At 43.9% G+C, this 18272-nt stretch overlaps 1 protein-coding gene across 1 annotated transcript in view; it reads right to left on the bottom strand.

Moving 5' to 3' along the window:
• The window catches only part of PHB2 (prohibitin 2), a 127674-nt gene that overhangs the window by 49941 nt on the left and 59461 nt on the right, over positions 1-18272 (bottom strand). The gene's annotated exons all lie outside the window — the stretch shown is intronic.

Raw genomic sequence — 18272 nt, 5'->3', positions numbered from 1 at the left:
GGACCCGCCCCCCCCCAGGACCCATCCCTGGACGGTTACCCTCTAGCGCCCGCCCCGAGGTCCCGCCCCGCGTGGAGACCCTCCTGCGTGGTTAACCCTCCTTGGCAGCCACGGAGTCTGCACCAGGCTGTCGAGGCTCAGAATGAACTCTGACGGGATCACCGCTTTGGGATCCCAGGAAGTGCGTTCGCCATCGTCAAGACCTTTGAGCCGCTTGAGCCGCTCAACTCCTGAGCCCCTAGATATGAGGGGCATGGGGTCAAGGAGGGGCTTTCGTTGTGCTGGCATCTATTTCTATGTCCTTTTGATTCTGGGTCACTGTTTCTGGACCGGTCGCTTTCTGCCCCACTTGTAAGGGAGTCTGTTTTATGCCTGAGGCTTTGAACTATGTTTTCAGAGGTAGGTGTCCTAGGTCTAGTCTTCATCTTGGATGTCAATCCATTCCTGAGCTGTTGGTCTCAAATGGTGGAATATAGTGCTTAAGACTGGTTGTGAGTGAAGCTATGTCACTCATTAGCTCTAGGACCTTGGGGAGGTTGCCAAACTTCTCTAAACCTGTTTTTTCTTATGTAAAATGGGAATAATGATAGTAGTCACCTCATAGGGTCGTTGTGGAGTTGAAATAGTCCAGGTAAAGCACTTAGCACAGAGCCTGGTGCGTATTCATGCATCACTAAGCATAACTATTATTGTTAACATTTACTGAGTGTCCACTCTATAGACAGGCAATGTAATATAGTGATGACAGATGCCAAATGTGGAGCCAGGCTAACTGGGAGTGAATACCTGAAACCCAGTATGCACATGACCTTGGGCAAATTACTTAACCTCCCCAGTGCCTGTTTCTTCCTCTGTAAGTTGGAGATACTGTTGGTATCTACTGCAAAGGGCATAGTGAGGATTCAGTGAGGTTATATATATGTAAACTCAGAGCAGCTTCTGGTTCAAATTTAATCATTTGTGCTAAGCACTGAAGATGCAGCAGTGAATCCCAAGGAGGTTACAGGGACATTTATAAAACAGTTTATCATGTAGTAGATGAAATTATGGAGATACAAAGAAAGTATTATGGGACTCAAAAGGATGGAACTCCTAACCAAGGATCAAGCAGTTAGGCAAGTGTCCTGGAGGAAGTTAACACTGGGCTGAATCTTAAAGAATGACTAGGAATTGGCTTGAGAGGTGGTTCTGCAGGATGGGGGCTAGGTTTGGGGTGCTGCATGGAGAAGACATTCTCCAGACAGAGGGGTCAGCATGAAAACAGCCAGAAGCAGTAGATGGGAAGACTTTGGTGTCCCTGCAACTAGAAAGGAAGCAGGAGAGACAAGCCTAGAAAAGTCAGTGCCCGGGGGCGGGGGGGGTGGGGGGGGGCGCGCCTGGGTGGCTCAGTTGGTTGAGCGTCCAACTTCGGCTCAGGTCACGATCTCGCAGTATGTGAGTTCGAGCCCCGCGTCGGGCTCTGTGCTGACTGCTCAGAGCCTAGAGCCTGTTTCCGATTCTGTGTCTCCCTCTCTCTCGGCCCCTCACCCGTTCATGCTCTGTCTCTCTCTGTCTCAAAAATAAATAAATGTTAAAAAAAAAAAAAGTCAGTGCCGGTTGACAGTGACCTTGTAGATCAAGCTAAAGAAGGCAAACGTTCTCTTGTTGGACAGGCCAGTAATGGGGAGACACATAGGAGGGAAGCAGGAGAGGAACATGGTCAGATACTCGTTTTAGAAAAGCCCTCCTGGGAGTGCCTGGCTCGCTCAGTCAGTAGACCATGAGACACTTAATCTTGGGCTCATGAGGTCAAGCTCCACATGGGGTGTAGAGATTATTTAAAAAAAAAAAATCATTAGAAAAACCACCCTGGCATAGCAAATGTAGAGGAGGCTTCAAGGGAAATACGATGAGAAGCAAAGAGACCGGTTACAGCAGCCCAGATGACAAGTGGCAAGAGTCTGAAATAAGGCAGTAGAAATAAGGAAGAAAAGAATTCAACAAACACTGATGAAACTGCAAGATTTGGTGGCTGATAAATGCTGAGGCGAGAGAAAGGGAGGTTTCTAGCCTGGAAGACTGTTGGAAAGTGGTACCGCTAATGCAGAAAGAAAAGCAATTGGAACGGGGCAGGGGGGTGGGGGGAAGATGAATGCACTTTAGGACATGTTTTTGAGGTGCCCGACCTGAGCCACAACCAGATAGAACCATTCAGAACGCATGTGAAAACTGCAGGTCTGAAGGGTAGTAAGAGGCCTGGGCTGGAGATATAAATTTGGGAGGTGACGCAGCCTTCAGCCAGAGGCTGAACTGTGGAGAATCAGTGAGGGGACCCAGAGACAGTGTGTAGAGAGAGAAGAGGGTTAAGGAGGACACAGTGAGCAGAAAATGCAAGCTTGATCACAAGAATATTTTGGTCATTAGCAACTTTGGTGAGAGAGCACATGTGGGAGGTAGGAGTCTAGGTTGAAGAGGCTGACTTGGCATTTTCTGTAGGTCAGGTGCTGTTGTGCTACAAGCTTCACATTTTGGGGGGATAGAGAGTTGGGAGAGATAGGGTGAAATCATGTCTCATAGTCAAAATTACCCTTGAAAATCCCTTACCTACCCCATCTATTAGATACAGCGTATGTTAGTTTTGTGTAAAACACAGTATGTGGCAGTATTCTACAATGACGTACTAATAAAATTGTATAATTTTAATTGAAGACAAAGAAGAAAACATATTAAAAGGAAAGATGTGATCCTGAATACCTGTCATCCACCTAACCTAGATAATCTTGCCAGTGTGATGACAAAAATAATGACATCATGACCATGGATAGTGGCCTATGATAAATGTTAGTGCACGAGCTGTGTGATAACTGCATGGTTGAAGGCTTAGGGGACAAAGAGCAAGCCTCGGTCATGATGAGTCTAGTTCAGGTTCAGAAGTGCACCTGCTCAGCTGCTCGTTGTTTAATACATGGTATTCACCAGTTGTTACCCCAGAATCTTGAACTGCTCAAACATTTGGGGTGTGTGTGTGTGTGTGTGTGTGTTTTAACGAGAGAGCACAAGTGGGGGAGAGGGACAGAAGGAGAGAGAAAAATCTCAAGCAGGCTCCACACTCAGCACCAAGCCCGAGGTGGGGCTCAACCCACAGCCCTGGGATCATGACCTGAGCCAAAATCAAGACTGGGTCGCTCAACCAACTGAGCCACCCAGGCCCTCCTCAAATGTATTGATAATAGCTCAAATATCACATAATGCTACATTTTATCTTTTTACTTTTTATTGAAATGTAGCATATGTAATCTTTTAAAAATTTTTTAACGTTTATTCATTTTTTTAATATGAAATTTATTGTCAAATTGGTTTCCATACAACACCCAGTGCTCATCCCAAAAGGTGCCCTCCTCAATACCCATCACCCACCCTCCCCTCCCTCCCACCCCCCCCCCCCCCATCAACCCTCAGTTTGTTCTCAGTTTTTAAGAGTCTCTTATTCTTTGGCTCTCTCCCTCTCTAACCTCTTTTTTTTTTTTTCCTTCCCCTCCCCCATGGACTTCTGTTAAGTTTCTCAGGATTCACATAAGAGTGAAAACATATGGTATCTTTCTCTGTATGACTTATTTCACTTAGCACAACACTCTCCAGTTCCAACCACGTTGCTACAAAAGGCCATATTTCATTCTTTCTCATCACCATGTAGTATTCCATTGTGTATATAAACCACAATTTCTTTATCCATTCGTCAGTTGATGGACATTTAGGCTCTTTCCATAATTTGGCTATTGTTGAGAGTGCTGCTATAAACATTGGGGTACAAGTGCCCCTATGCATCAGCACTCCTGTATCCCTTGGGTAAAGTTTATTCATTTTTGAGAGACAGAGAGAGATGAGTGCAAGCAGGGGTGGGGCAGAGAGAGAGGGAGACACAGAATCTGAAGCAGGTGCCAGGCTCTGAGCTGTCAGCACAGAGCCTGATACAGGGGCTCAAACTCACGAACCATGAGATCATGACCTGAGCTTAACTGACTGAGCCATCCAGACGCCCCAGATATGTAATCTTAAATTCAATGAATTTTTATGTATGCTGAATGACTGTCATCAAAAAGATCAAGAACATTTCTAGCATCCCAGAAGGCTCCTTCTTGCCTTTTCCTTGACACTGCACCTGTAAAGGTAACTCTTATTTGACCTCTATCAGTATAGATTTGTTTTGCCTGTTCAATTTCATATGATACCATATATTATATATATGGTATAGTCTATTCTTTTGTGTCTGACTTATTTTTCTCAGCATGATGACTGAGTCATCTACCTTGTTGCATGAAATGGTAACTCATTATTTTCATTGTTATACATTAATCCATCCTATGGACATACCACAATTTATTCTACCTTTGATGGCCATTTGTTTCCAGTTGTTAGCTATTATAAAGCTACTATGTACAGTATTGTATAAGTTTTTAGTGGACCTAGGCACTCACTTTTGTTGGGCGCATACTTACATGCAGAATTGCTGAGTTATAAGGAATATAATGTTAATCACATGTGATTTTCCAGTTTCCCTCCATAGAGATTTTATTCAGAAATTAAATCAGTCAGGTATTTCAGCATTTTTGCAGCAACTTCAATCTACTTATGATTTGATCTGGTCATCCCTTCCTGTTCATCATATTTTTGTCTTCTGGGATGATTTTATCAGTTCCTCAAGCTTTTTCTTAGCATTTCTCAGTGGCTCTCAAGAAGTTCTTCACCGATGACTGGGTGGCTCAGTTGGTTAAGCATCTGACTCCTGATTTCAGCTCAGATCATGATCTCTTGTCTCGGTTTGTGAGTGCAAGCCCAGTGTCTGGTTCTAGCGTGGAGCCTCCTTGGGGTTCTTTCCTCTCTCTCTCTGCCCCTCCCCTGTGCTCTCTGTTTGTCTCTCTCTCAAAACAAACTTCAAAAAAATTTTTTAATAAAAAAAGTTCTTAAATTTCTTTAAAAATTTTTTTTCTTAATGTTTATTCATTTTTTGAGAGAGAGACAGAGTGTAAGTGGGGGAGCAGCAGAGAGAGAGGGAGACACAGAATCCAAAGCAGGGTCCAGGCTCTGAGCTGTCAGCACAGAGCCTGATGCAGGGCTTGAACCCATGAACTGAGAGATCATGACCTGAGCCAAAGTTCGCCACTCAACCGACTGAGCCACCCTGGCACCCCTTCAATTTCTTTCACAAAGCCAACATGACCCACTTGTTAGGCCATTTTAACAATGTGTTTCACTTTTTTTTTTAAGTTCATTTATTTTGAGAGACAGAGAGAGCAAGCAGGGGAAAGGCAGAGAGGGAGGGAGAGAGAATCCCAAGCAGGCTCCACACTGTCAGCATGGAGTCCAATACAGGGCTAGAGCCCATGACCATGAGATCATGACCTGAGCCGAAATCAAGAGTCATATGCTTAACCAGTTGAGCCACCCAGGTGCCCCTTTTAAAATTTTAAATGTTTATTGAGAGAGAGAGAGAGAGAGAGAGAGAGAGAGAGAGAGAGAGAGAGAGAATATGAATCCCAAGCAGGCTCCATGATCAGTTTACAGCTCGATGTGGGGCTTGGTCCACAACCATGCAATCACGACCTGAATGGAAATCAAGAGTCAGACACTTAACCGACTGAGTCACCCAGGCACTCCAGTGTGTTTCACTTCCCTGTCAATAGAAAACCCTTAAAACCCTAAACACATTCTTCCCAACATGCATGGCCTGTTTTAAGCTTGATTATTGCCATGACTGTTCAATAGAAGTGTTGTAACCGGCAAGACTGAAGAATGTCCAACTCTTCCAACCTTACCACATTTAGATTAGGGTCAGCATTCATGGCTCTGAGAGTCAGAGTCCGGAATCTCAGCCTCGTGGATGTGACTGAAAAATCATGCTTAGGTCAGCAAACTGATGGACAGCGGTGATGTTGGGAAAGGTAGTCTTCGATGACTCTAGGAGCACGTTCATAAAGAGTGTGGTACGTCAGATGATATGCCAAGGCCTTCCTCTATGAGGTCTTACTTGTAGAATGTAGAACTGTAAATCCCAGCTGTGGAAAGTGCTGCTGTCACCTAGCAGTTTGCATGTGATTGCTGGAGTACAAGCTTATTGTTTGGTTTTGCTTTGTGTTTTAGGGCACTGGATCTGTATCCCTGTAGAACACGTCTGGTTTTATTAAAGAAAGGGCTACCCTGCCACCATGACAGAGGAGGAGAATGGTGGTCACAAGGCCATTAATGATTTTCAATCCAGGGCCTTGTGTTTCTAGTTTGGAAATATAAAGGCAGTTGGGCATTCCCCCCCACCCCCAAGATACCAACTTCATTATATTCTAAAAGATAGCCATTTGGCCAGCAATTGTTTTTAGTAGCTCTGGGTGGCTTTTACTCTCTGTTCTCCACAGACACAGCCTCACTAACGGGTTGCTGGTTTTAAAAGATGAAGTGGTTTCTGAACTTTAGGCCATCCTTGCCTGGTTTTGAAATCCTTCCATCTGAAGCTCTCTTCTCTGGCAGGAGGTTGAACTAGGCCTTGAGACCAAGAGCTTCCCCCCCGCCCCCCCCCCCCCGTTTTTGTTTTTTGGTGTTTTTGTTTCTGTTTTTTGTTTTTGCCACGTATTGCCATTGTTAGGCTCATATATTTGGTTCCTTTCTTCCAGGAATAAATTTGTGCTCTTTGAGTCTTCATTAAAGGTTCATCACACTTACTTTGGTGTCGCTATAGCAGTTACCCAAGAACTTGAAGACCTACTACCTGGCTTCACAAATTTGTTGAATCTTGACCGCTCATGTGAATTTCTTGAGGTTCTATTTACGTGCCACGTCGGAGGTGGACATAACCACCCCTTGGTAAAATGGTTGGATTGCCTTCACATGGGTCGTGTTATATGGAAAAGAGGCATCTGTTCTGGAGTCTAGTTCTAAAAACGAAACACTGGAGTCGCAGTCAGCCTCCTAACATACAGGCACGGAGAGGCCGAGAACTGGAGCCAAAGAGAACATGGCCTAGTCTCCCATCTGACACTGGCGCGGAACGGTGGCGGGCAACCTTCTGCCCCCTATTTAAGAAGTTCGCGTTAAGTGCGTCTATGATTAAACCCCAACGTATCTCATTAAGTCCTCACACTGAAGATATCCCAATTTTTACAGATTCGGAAACCGCGGCTCGGAGAGGTTAAGCGACCCGCCCAAGACTACAGGGCTGGTAAACGACAACGTCAAGGATTTAAAAACGGGAAGCCACTCGCAAAACACCAGGGCGGCGACGAAATGGCGACCGCAGAAAACCTGTAAGCCCGGGCGAGACACCCCACCCCGCCCTCCGCTGCCGCCCCGGGCGCTCGTTTCGTAACCGCGGCGGAGGGCGGGGCGCTGACTCCCGGCCCGCCGGCGGTCACGTGGGCGGTCACGTGGGCGGGCCGCCAGAGCAAGGGCTCGCACGCCCCCCAGCGGCCGCACCCGTTGCCTGGCGCTCCTCGCGTCCCACCTGCCTGCCCCGACGGAGGTAGGAGCCCTCAAGCTAGCGCCCGCCCCGGCACTGCAGCTCCCGCCCCCGCCACCCGCCTTCCGGAGCGTCTGGAACGTTCTGCGCCGGAACAAAGGCCCCAGGGCGGAAGCGAGGGCCTGACGCTTGAAAGGCGAGGGCCTCTTAAGCCGGCCGCTGAGGGGCGGCTCCAGTCCAGGGCTCCAGAGGCGAGTGGAAGGGACCGGTGCTTCTGCCAGTTTCCAATTCGAGGCTTACATCTTTACAAGTAAAGGGCCCACTTCCTCCATCCCTCAAAAAATTTTCCTTTGCATCTCCATCTCTCTTCCTTCAGGGTAGTAGGTAATGTCTAGGGGCCCTCCACAGGAGAGAATCTTTTTGTTCACCTTGGAAGAGGGAGATCAGAAGTAGGAGACACACAGGTTATGTTAGAAACTAGTATAAAGGAGCACACCTATTATAATAACCACAACCTCTTCAGCTCTGCAAACCTCACCAAGATTAGGCAGTCATCAAATGTCTTGCTTGCCAAATATACCCTTTTATTTATGCGTGCTAATTTAAAAAATACTGACTTTTTCTAATTTTTCTTCCACCTTTATATCTTTCAGGGCCTCTACTCCTTCCAGTGAATCCTTTTTTCTTTTTCTTTTTTAATGTTTATTTATTTTTGAGAGAGACAGACTGCAAGTGGGAAGGGGCAGAGAAAGAGGGAGACACAGAACCCAAGGCAGGCTCCAGGCTCTGAGCTGTCAGCACAGAGCCTGACGCAGGGCTCCAGCCCACAAACCACGAGATCATGACCTGAGCTGAAGTTGGATGCTTAACGGACTGAGCTACCCAGGCGCCCCTCCTTCTAGTGAATCCTAATTGGGTGTCTCCCAGGCTTGTCCTTGGTTCATTCCTCCTCACTGATTCTCAAAAGTGGAAGCCTTGAGGAGATAAGGACGTTTCAATTATAGGTGCAAATCCAAACTGAGGGAATGGTGTCCTTGATTACTTTTCTTTAATGTTTATTTTATTTTTGAGAGAGAGAGACACAGAATGCGAGTTGGGGAGGGTCAGACAGAGAGGGAGAGACAGAATCCAAAGCAGGCACCAGGCTCTAATCTGTCAGCACAGAGCCCAATGTGGGGCTCGGACCCACAAACTGTGAGATCATGACCTGAGTTGAAGTTGGATGCTTACCCGACTGAGCTACCCAGGCGCCCCTGTCCTTGATTACTTTAACAAAACCCAAAAAAACAAAAAAAAACATTTTTAATGTGTACTTATTTTGAGAGAGAGAGAGAGAAAGAGATAGAGCATGAGCAGGGGAGGGGCAGAGAGAGAGGGAGACACAGAATCCAAAGCAGGCTCCAGGCTCTGAGCTGTCAGCACAGAGCCTGACACGGGGCTCCAACCCACAAACTGTGAGATCGTGACCTGAGCTGAAGTAGGATGCTTACCGGACTGAGCCACCCAGGCGCCCCTGTCCTTGATTACTTTTTAAAAGCACATTTAATATTCATTCAGTCAGGGTGGCTTAGTGGGTTAAGGGTATGACTCTTGATTTCAGCACAGGTCCTGATCTCCCATTTGGTGAGATTGAGCCCCCATCAGTCTCTGTGCTGACAGCGTGGAGCCTGCTTGGATTTCTCTACCTCTCTCTCTGCTCTTCCCCGACTTGCGCATGTGCATGCACGTGCTCTCTCTCTCTCTCAAACCCCCTCCCGCCCCCCCCAAGACAAGAACAACTTTTAAAAAACTGATTCAGGGGGCGCCTGGGTGGCGCAGTCGGTTAAGCGGCCGACTTCAGCCAGGTCACGATCTCGCGTCTGTGAGTTCGAGCCCCGCGTCGGGCTCTGTGCTGACAGCTCGGAGCCTGGAGCCTGTTTCCAATTCTGTGTCTCCCTTTCTCTCTGCCCCTCCCCCGTTCATGCTCTGTGTCTCTCTGTCCCAAAAATAAATAAAAAAAAAAAAACAAAACAAAACAAAAAACAAAAAACTGATTCAGCCAGTATTTATTAAGCACTTTTTATGTGGCATGCACTGTGCCAGGCAGCAGGATGCAGAGTGAAACTCAAGGTCTGCTGGAGTTGGAAGAAGCCAACTTAGAAGTCCTTGATGACATCTAGACTGGAGCAAACCTGATGATTAAGGGAAATTGTGTTTACTGCTATCCAGGAAAGGCAGGGAACTGTAAGAGGGGATCCTACTTTGGATTCCAGATCAGGAAAGACCTTTCTGAGGCCTGGACGATGAGCAGGAGCTGGTGAAGAGTTCCACACAGAAGAAAAGAGTAGAAGTGAAAGCCCTGAAGGAGGAAGGGGCTTCGTGGTGGGAAGAACTGAAGAGAGGGCTATGTGGTCCAAGTGTGGCTTGGGCCCAAAAGTGAAGGTCAGAGAGGTGTCACAGCAGCTGGAGAGAAGTAGATGTATTCAAGATACATTTGGAGGTAGACTGGATTGCACTCTGTGATATGTTCACTGGGAGGCCAGTGGGGAAAAGTGTCACCGAAGGAGAAAATAATGACAAGGATGACCCCAAGGTTTCTGCTTTGAACATCTGAATGGTGGTATAAGGAGCGCTGAAGAAAAGCAGAAGTAGGGGGAAAGATACAGGATTTGTTTGGGGGATGTGTTTGGTTGGAGATGTCTGTGAGTTACATAAATGGAGAAGTAGGAGGTTAGCTATGTCAGCCTGGCACTGAGTAAAGAGTTCTTGGTTGGAAATAGAAATTTGGAACTCAGCGGGATACGCGCTGGTGTGCCGAAACTCGGTTGTAGGGGCTTGTGACAGCCGATGGTTTTTCATGAATTCTGTAAGCTAAGCCAGTTGTTAAAGGCTGCCATTATGTTTTTAAAAAGTGCGTAGACACAAATTTAAATGAATTATGTTTTATTTTGTTATTTTTTTGAGATTTTAGGGTTTTTAAAAAATTTTTTTTAACGTTTTATTTATTTTTGAGACAGGGAGAGACAGAGCATGAACAGGGGAGGGTCAGAGAGAGAGGGAGACACAGAATTTGAAACAGGCTCCGGGCTCCGAGCTGTCAGCACAGAGCCCGACACGGGGCTCGAACTCACAGACCGCGAGATCATGACCTGAGCCAAAGTCGGCCGCTTAACCGACTCAGCCACCCAGGCGCCCCGAGATTTTAGTTTTTAAGTAATCTCCACACCCAATGGAGGGCTCAAACTCACAGCCCCAAGATGAAGAGTGGCATGCTCTACCGACTAAACCATCCAGGCACCCCTAAATAAATTGAATTTTTCTTAGAAAAGGTTAAAAAGTACTTACAAGTCTTTGGAGCCAGAAGTCCAAGAGCAAGGTGTCAATAGGTTTGGTTTCTTCTGAGGTCTTTCTTGCAGAAAAGGTACTTTCTTGTGTCCTCATACAGTCTTTTTCTCTGTGCCCAAATTTCCTCTTCTTAAACCGACAGCAGTCAGATTGGATTTGGGCCCACCCTAAAGGTCTCATTTTATTTTTTATTTTTTAATTAATTAATTAGTTTATTTTTGAGAGAGAGAGACAGAGCATGAGCAGGGGAAGGGCCAAGACAGAGAGGGAGACACAGAATCCAAAGCAGGCTCCAGGCTCTGAGCTGTCAGCACAGAGCCCAACACAGGGCTCGAACTCACAAACTGTGAGATCATGACCTGAGCCAAAGTTGGATGCTTAACCAACTGAGCCACCCAGGCGCCCAATAAAGGTCTCATTTTAATGTCACCATCACTTTACAGGGCCTATTTCCAAACATAGTCACATTCAGAGGTACTGGGAGTTAGGACTTCAAAATATGGATGAGGGAGCAAATTCAGCCCCTAACAATGTTACTGTTATGTATGCTCTTGAAGTTATTTACCTTGTGAAGTCAGCCATGGTGGGAGTGTTTACACCAGAGAAATTGGCAAATGCTAAAAATTAAGGCTTTTTGTTATCCCTGGAGCAGCTGTTGTTAGACATTTACCAACACACCACACATCATAACTATAGGTGTTACTTAGTCTCTAGAGTATAATTTGAATCTGAAAAATGTGAAACACACACACACACACACACCCCACACACACCACTATTTTGCTGAAGTACTTTAAGCTATGACTGGTACAGATACAGAGAAAGTCTTCTCTGTGTCAGTGATTCGCAAGAAGTGTATCAAGATGCTTTCCACTGAGTCACAGAAACTCTGACCAAGTGGTATTAAAGGACATTTCATAAATACATTTGTCATTTCACATAAAAATAAATCCAGGGGTAGTGGGGACTTCTGGAAAAGAGGGTTCCTTACTCTTAAGAGAAAGCAGCAGTAAGGAACTCTGGCAGAATGTGAATGGCTTCACTCAGGTCCTTGATTGCTACCTGCAGCCATCACATGACTATGGGAAGACTAAGTCATAGAAGGCAGGACTGCAGGAGCACCCCCGGTGGCTCAGTCAGTTAAGTGTCCAACTTCGGCTCAGGTCATGATCTCCCTGCTCGTGAGTTTGAGCCCCACATCTCTGCTATCAGCACAGAGCCCTCTTCAAATTATCTGCCCCCTCTCTCTCTGCCCCTCCCCTGCATGTCGCCCCCACCGCCGAAAAATAAATAAATGAACTTAAAAAAAGACAGTATGTGGACTGGGTCCTGGAAGACATAGTGAAATGGAAAGATGAGCCAATTTTGAGGCTCAGCTTTAGCTCTGTCTTTAGTGGCCTGTGGACGTCTTCATGTGGATGTTCAACTATCATTTCTTTTTTTTTTTTTTTTTTTTTTTTAATTTTTTTTTTTTTTTTTAATGTTTATTTATTTTTGAGACAGAGAGAGACAGAGCATGAACGGGGGAGGGTCAGAGAGAGGGAGACACAGAATCTGAAACAGGCTCCGGGCTCTGAGCTGTCAGCACAGAGCCCGACGCGGGACTCGAACTCACAGACCGTGAGATCATGACCTGAGCCGAAGTCGGCCGCTTAACCGACTGAGCCACCCAGGCGCCCCTCAACTATCATTTCAATCTCAGTAAGTCCCAAAGAAACTGATCACATTCCACAGCTCCAAATTCAGATCTCTGTATTCCTTTCAATGTCAATACTATTTTCTCAGGAACCCTGTAGTCCTCTTCTCCCTACCCTGTGTCCATTAGTTGTTGAGTACTGTTAAATTTTCCTCTTCATCCTACCTCCTTGCTCCAGGCCCTCATACACACACACACACACACACACACACACACACACACACACACACATATATATGGTGTATGATAAACTATGTATAGTTTATATATATACATATAAAATCTGTATTTTCTATTTTAAGAACTTACCATCTGAAAATTTATTATTCCTCCACTTCTCTCTGTTCAATAGACATGGTATTTTATTAGAATTAATAAGGTAGCAGGATACATGACATATAGAGAAATATCAATAGTTATGACAGTGTGGTACTAGAGCAGAAATAGTGAAAGAGATAGATAGATAGGTATAGATCAGTGGAAAATAACAGTCTGGAAACAATATACTATACACAATATATATTGTGTGTGTGTGTGTGTGTGTGTGTGTATATGTACACATATATATGTGTATATGTATGTATATGCATACGTATATATGTATGTATGCATATGTATGTATATGCATATGTATATATATATACACACTATATACACAATATAATGTATACCCATTATATACACAATATAACATATAAATCACACACACACACATATATATATATATATATATATATATATATATATATACATGATAAAAAGGTATTTCAAATCAGTAGGTAAAGATGGGATTATTCAACAAATGATGCTGAGAAAATTGGCTCCACTTTTGGCAAAATGTTAGATCCCTACCTCACACTATACACAAAAATTATTGCAGATGAATTAAGGACTTAAAAATGTAAATATCAGGAGAATATTTTCATAACCTTGGGGTGGAGAAAGGGTTTTCTTTTTTTTTTAATTTTTTTAATGTTTGTTTATTTTTGAGAGAGACAGAGACAGAATGCAAATGGGTTAGGGACAGAGAGAGACGGAGACACAGAATCTGAAGCAGGCTCCAGGATCTGAGCTGTCATCACAGAGCCCAAAGCAGGGCTCGAACTCACGAGCTATGAGATCATGACCTGAGCCGAAGTCAGATGCTCAACCAGCCGAGCCACCCAGGTGCCCCTAGGGTTTTCTAAAGCAGACACACAACTCAGAAGCCTTATTGAAGAGATGGACAGTAAAGACTACATACAAATGTCAAATTACTGTAAGATGACACTCTATAAACCAAGTGATAGGACACCCAGGAAAATATTTTCAGGATGTAAAAAACAAAGTTAATATATCTGTGTATGGTTTTAAAATATGTCCACAAATTCTTTGATACTTCTCCATTCAAGAGGTGAAGCCTAATTCCCCTCCACTTGGGTGGGCTGGATTTAACAACTAGCTCATAAAGAATAGAATAAATTGGAAGTGGTCATATGTGACTTTGGTGACTAAGTCACAGAAGGCTCAGTGGCTTCCATCTTGGTCTCTTTCTCTCTTGGATCACTTGCTCTGGAGGAAGGCAGCAGCCATATTGTGAAGACACTCAGGTGGCCCTATGGAGAAGCCCATATGGCAAGGAAGTATCTTGCCAACAGCCATATCAGTGAGCGTTCTTGGAGGCAAACCTTCTGGCTTCAGTCAAGCCTTCAGAATGACTGGAGGCCCGGCTAGCAGTTGGATGAAAACCAACTAAGCCACTCTTAGATTCCTGATCCACAGAAACTGAAATAATGAATGTCATTTTAACGTACTAAGTTTACGACAATTGGTTATAATCAGTTAAGAATTGCATTTGGCTACAACATAGATTCCCCCCAGACCTAGTGGGTTCTCTCTTTTATAAAATAAGTCTGGAGAGGCAGTTCAGGGTTGGTATAACAGCTTCATGAGATTTTGTGTTTTTTAAGTTGCTCTCTACATTTGTTCTGGCATCTCAGCATGGGACTTATAATCTTGGGGTTCTCTGATGGTCCCATGTAGTTGCTACAACTCCAGCCATCACATTCCTGTTTTAGACAGTAAGAGGAAAGGAAGGAGGAAAAAGGGGCTTTCTAGATGTTTCACCCGATGACTTTCACTAATATATCATTGACCTGTCAGCAGTGGAGCCTGAGACATATTTTTTAACTGGGCACAATGTTGCTCCCAGTAATATAAAAGTTCTGTTAGTTAGCTCAATAATGAGAAGACAAAAACCCAGTTAAAAAATAAACAGTCTGAATAGACAGTTCTCCAAAGAAGATATACAGATGGCTAAAAAACACATTAAAAAAATGCTCAACATCTTTACCATCCGGGAAATGAAAATCAAAGCCACAATAAAATACTACTTCACATCTGCTAGGATGGCTATAATCAAAACCACAGATAATAACAAATGTTGGCCACAATGTGTCAAAATTAGAACTCTCATATGCTGCTGGCAGAAATGTAAAATAGCGCAGCCATTTTGGAAAACAGTTTGGCAGTTCCTTAAAAGCTTAGAGTTACCATAGGATCTGGCGATTCCACTCCTTACAGTTCCACTGGTTAGGAAAAAATTGCCAATAAACTAAGTTGAAATGTCTGAGGTCAGGTTGTATTTGTAATAGATTTTTTCAAATGAAAATTATTTCCTTCTGGGAATTTGCATATATTATTTTATTAGGGGGATTGTATTAGGCTCTTAGTAAATGTTTAGTACATAGCAAGCACTCGATATATGTAGCTGAATAAATGAATGACTAGGTTGATACTGTAAGTATTTTAGAATGAAATCTCCATGTGGCAAAGAATAATGTCCTCCTTTGGAATCCATTCATTGTAATATAGAATTCAGTATTTTGATACGAAAAGTATTATTTTTGTATTGATATTAAAAGAGAAATGAAAACATATGGCCACACAAAAATATGTACATGACTGTTCTTATTTTTTTTTTTCAACGTTTTTTATTTATTTTTGGGACAGAGAGACAGAGCATGAACGGGGGAGGGGCAGAGAGAGAGGGAGACACAGAATCGGAAACAGGCTCCAGGCTCCGAGCCATCAGCCCAGAGCCTGACGCGGGGCTCGAACCCACGGACCGCGAGATCGTGACCTGGCTGAAGTCAGATGCTCAACCGACTGTGCCACCCAGGCGCCCCTGTACATGACTGTTCTTAGTAGCATTATTCATAATAGCCAAAGAATGGAAACAACCCAAATATCCATCAAGTGATGAATGAAAAAATAAAATGTGGTATAAACCATACAATGGAATATTGCTCAAGTGTCAAAAGGGACAAAGTACTGATGTATGCTACAACACATGAACCTTGAAAACATGATGCTAAGGTGAAAGAAGGTAGTCACAAAGGCCCAACGTGTTATAGGATTTCATTTATATAAAATGTGCAAAATAGGCAAATCTAGAGACAGAAAGTAAATTAGTGTTTGCCAGCAGCAGAGGTGGATAGGGGGAGGGTAGGGACATGAGAGCTAAGGGGCACAGGGTTTCCTTCAGGGATAATGAAAATATTCTAAAAATGATTGTGGTAATGGTTGCACAACTCCGAATATACTAAAAGCCACCGAACTGTACGTTTCAAATGGGTGAATTTTATGTTATGTGAATTATATATATGTATAAATGTTTTATTTATTTTTGAGAGAGAGACAGAGTGCGAGCAGGGGAGGGGCCGAGAGAGAAGGAGACACTGAATCCAAAGTGGGCTCCAGGCTCTGAGCTGTCAGCACAGAGCCCTATACGGAGCTTCAACTCATGAACCCCAAGAACATGACCTGAGCCAAAGTCGGTCGCTCTACCAACTGAGCCAGCCAGGTGCCCCAAATTATGTATTAATAAAGCTGTTTAGGAGCACCTGGCTGGCTCAGTCAATAGAGCGTGCAACTCATGCAAACTCATGTTTGAGTCCCATGTTCAGTATAGAGATTACTTTTTTAAAAAATCTTTAAAAAATGAAATAAAATAAAGCTGTTTAAAAACAGTTCTGTTAGAGGCGCCTGGGTGGCTCAGTCAATTAAGCATCCGATTTCGTCTCAGGTCACCATCTCTCTCAGTTTGTGAGTTTGAACCACTGCCCCCTGCCCCACCCCCCCAGCCCCTCGCCTCTGGCTCTGTACTGACAGCTCAGAGAGCCTGGAGCTTGCTTTGGATTCTATGTCTCCCTCTCCCTCTGCCCCTCCTCTGTTTATGCTCTCTCTCTCTCTCTCTCTCTCTCTCAAGAACAAATAAACATTAAAAAAAAAATTTGTTAAAGACTTGGCAGGAACAGGAAAAACAATTTGAAAAGCCTTTTTTTTTTTTTTTTTCTTCAAAGTAAACTCTACACCCAGCATGGGGCTCAAACTCATGACCCCAAGATCAAGAGTTGCATATTCTACCAACTGAGCCAGCCAGGCACCCCAATGTTGACATTTTTTTAAAGTTAAAATCCATCAGTAGGGGGGGTACCTGCGTGTCTCAGTCAGTTGAGCCAGATAGTCAGTTGAGTCAGACTTTGGCTCAGGTCTGATCTCACTGTTTGTGGGTTCAAGCCCCGCATTGGGCTCTGTGCTGACAGCTCCGAGCCTGGAACCTGCTTCGGATGCTGTGTCTCCCTCTCTCTCTGACCCTCCCCAGCTTGCATTCTGTGTCTCTCTCTCAAAAATAAATAAACATTAAAAAAATAATAATAAAAATAAAATCCATCAATAGGAAACAGTTAAAAATTACCATATATCCATATAATGGAAGAGACTAGACAACTATAAAAAAGAAAGAGGTAGATGTATGTTTAGTGATAATTAAAGATGTCCAAGACATATTATTAAATGAAAATAATTCAGTTGATGAATAGTATGTATGAGTGATGCCATTTTTGTTTTTTAAAAGTCTATATCTTTGGGGTGCCTGGATGGCTCAGTCAGTTAAGCGTCCGACTTAGGCTCAGGTCACAATCTCACAGTCTGTGGGTTCGAGCCCCATGTCTGGCTCTGTGCTGACAGCTCAGATTTGGATTCTGTGTGTCCCTCTCTCTTTGTCCCTCCCTAGCTTGCACTCTGTCTCTTTCTCTCTCTCTCTCAAAAATAAATAAACATTAAGAAAATTTAACAAAAAATAAAAATCTATATCTTTTCTAATAAAGGAGAGTCATGCTGAGGGAGATCATGAACTTGTATGTTCCTCTCTATATGCTTCTCTATTATTTGCATTTTGTTTGTTTATTTATTTATTGAGAGAGTGTGAGTGGGGGAGGGACAGAGGAAGAGGTAGAGAGAGAATCTTAAGCAGACTCTCTGCCCAGTATGACCATGAGATCATGACCTGTGCCAAGATCAAGAGTCGGTCACTTACCCAACTGAGCTACTCGGGCACCTGTATTATTTGCATTTTAATGTTAGTTAAATATTACTTTTACAACTCAAGGAGATTCTATTCAGACCGTTCAAGGGGGAAGGATGTCATCAAAGAGGACACAGAGTATCTAGCTTTCATTACACAGGTATTGGCTGGGCTCTTTCTCCTCCAGGCCTTACCAAAGGTGCTTCCTCTGTCTGGAATCACTGCCCTGAGTATATGATATTATGTATACACTTGTACAATAAAATTATCCACTGGTGCTTAGTAAAAGCTCAGGGATCATTATAACATCTGTCTCATTATATGGAATTACTCGTTTATTTAACCCTGTCAGTGGGTTGTAAGGTTCCAGATGACAGGGACTGTTTTACTGTCCATGAGGGCCTAGTACCTATAGCCTGGCACAGAGTAAGTGCTTAACAAAAATATGCTCAGTGATACCTCCCTAATCCTTCTGTCACGTC

Source organism: Neofelis nebulosa, chromosome 8 (genome assembly GCF_028018385.1).
Source record: "Neofelis nebulosa isolate mNeoNeb1 chromosome 8, mNeoNeb1.pri, whole genome shotgun sequence".
NCBI classification, from domain to species: Eukaryota; Metazoa; Chordata; class Mammalia; order Carnivora; family Felidae; genus Neofelis; species Neofelis nebulosa.
The sequence above is the reverse complement of the archived record's forward strand: the minus strand, read 5'-3'. Positions and strand labels throughout refer to the sequence as shown.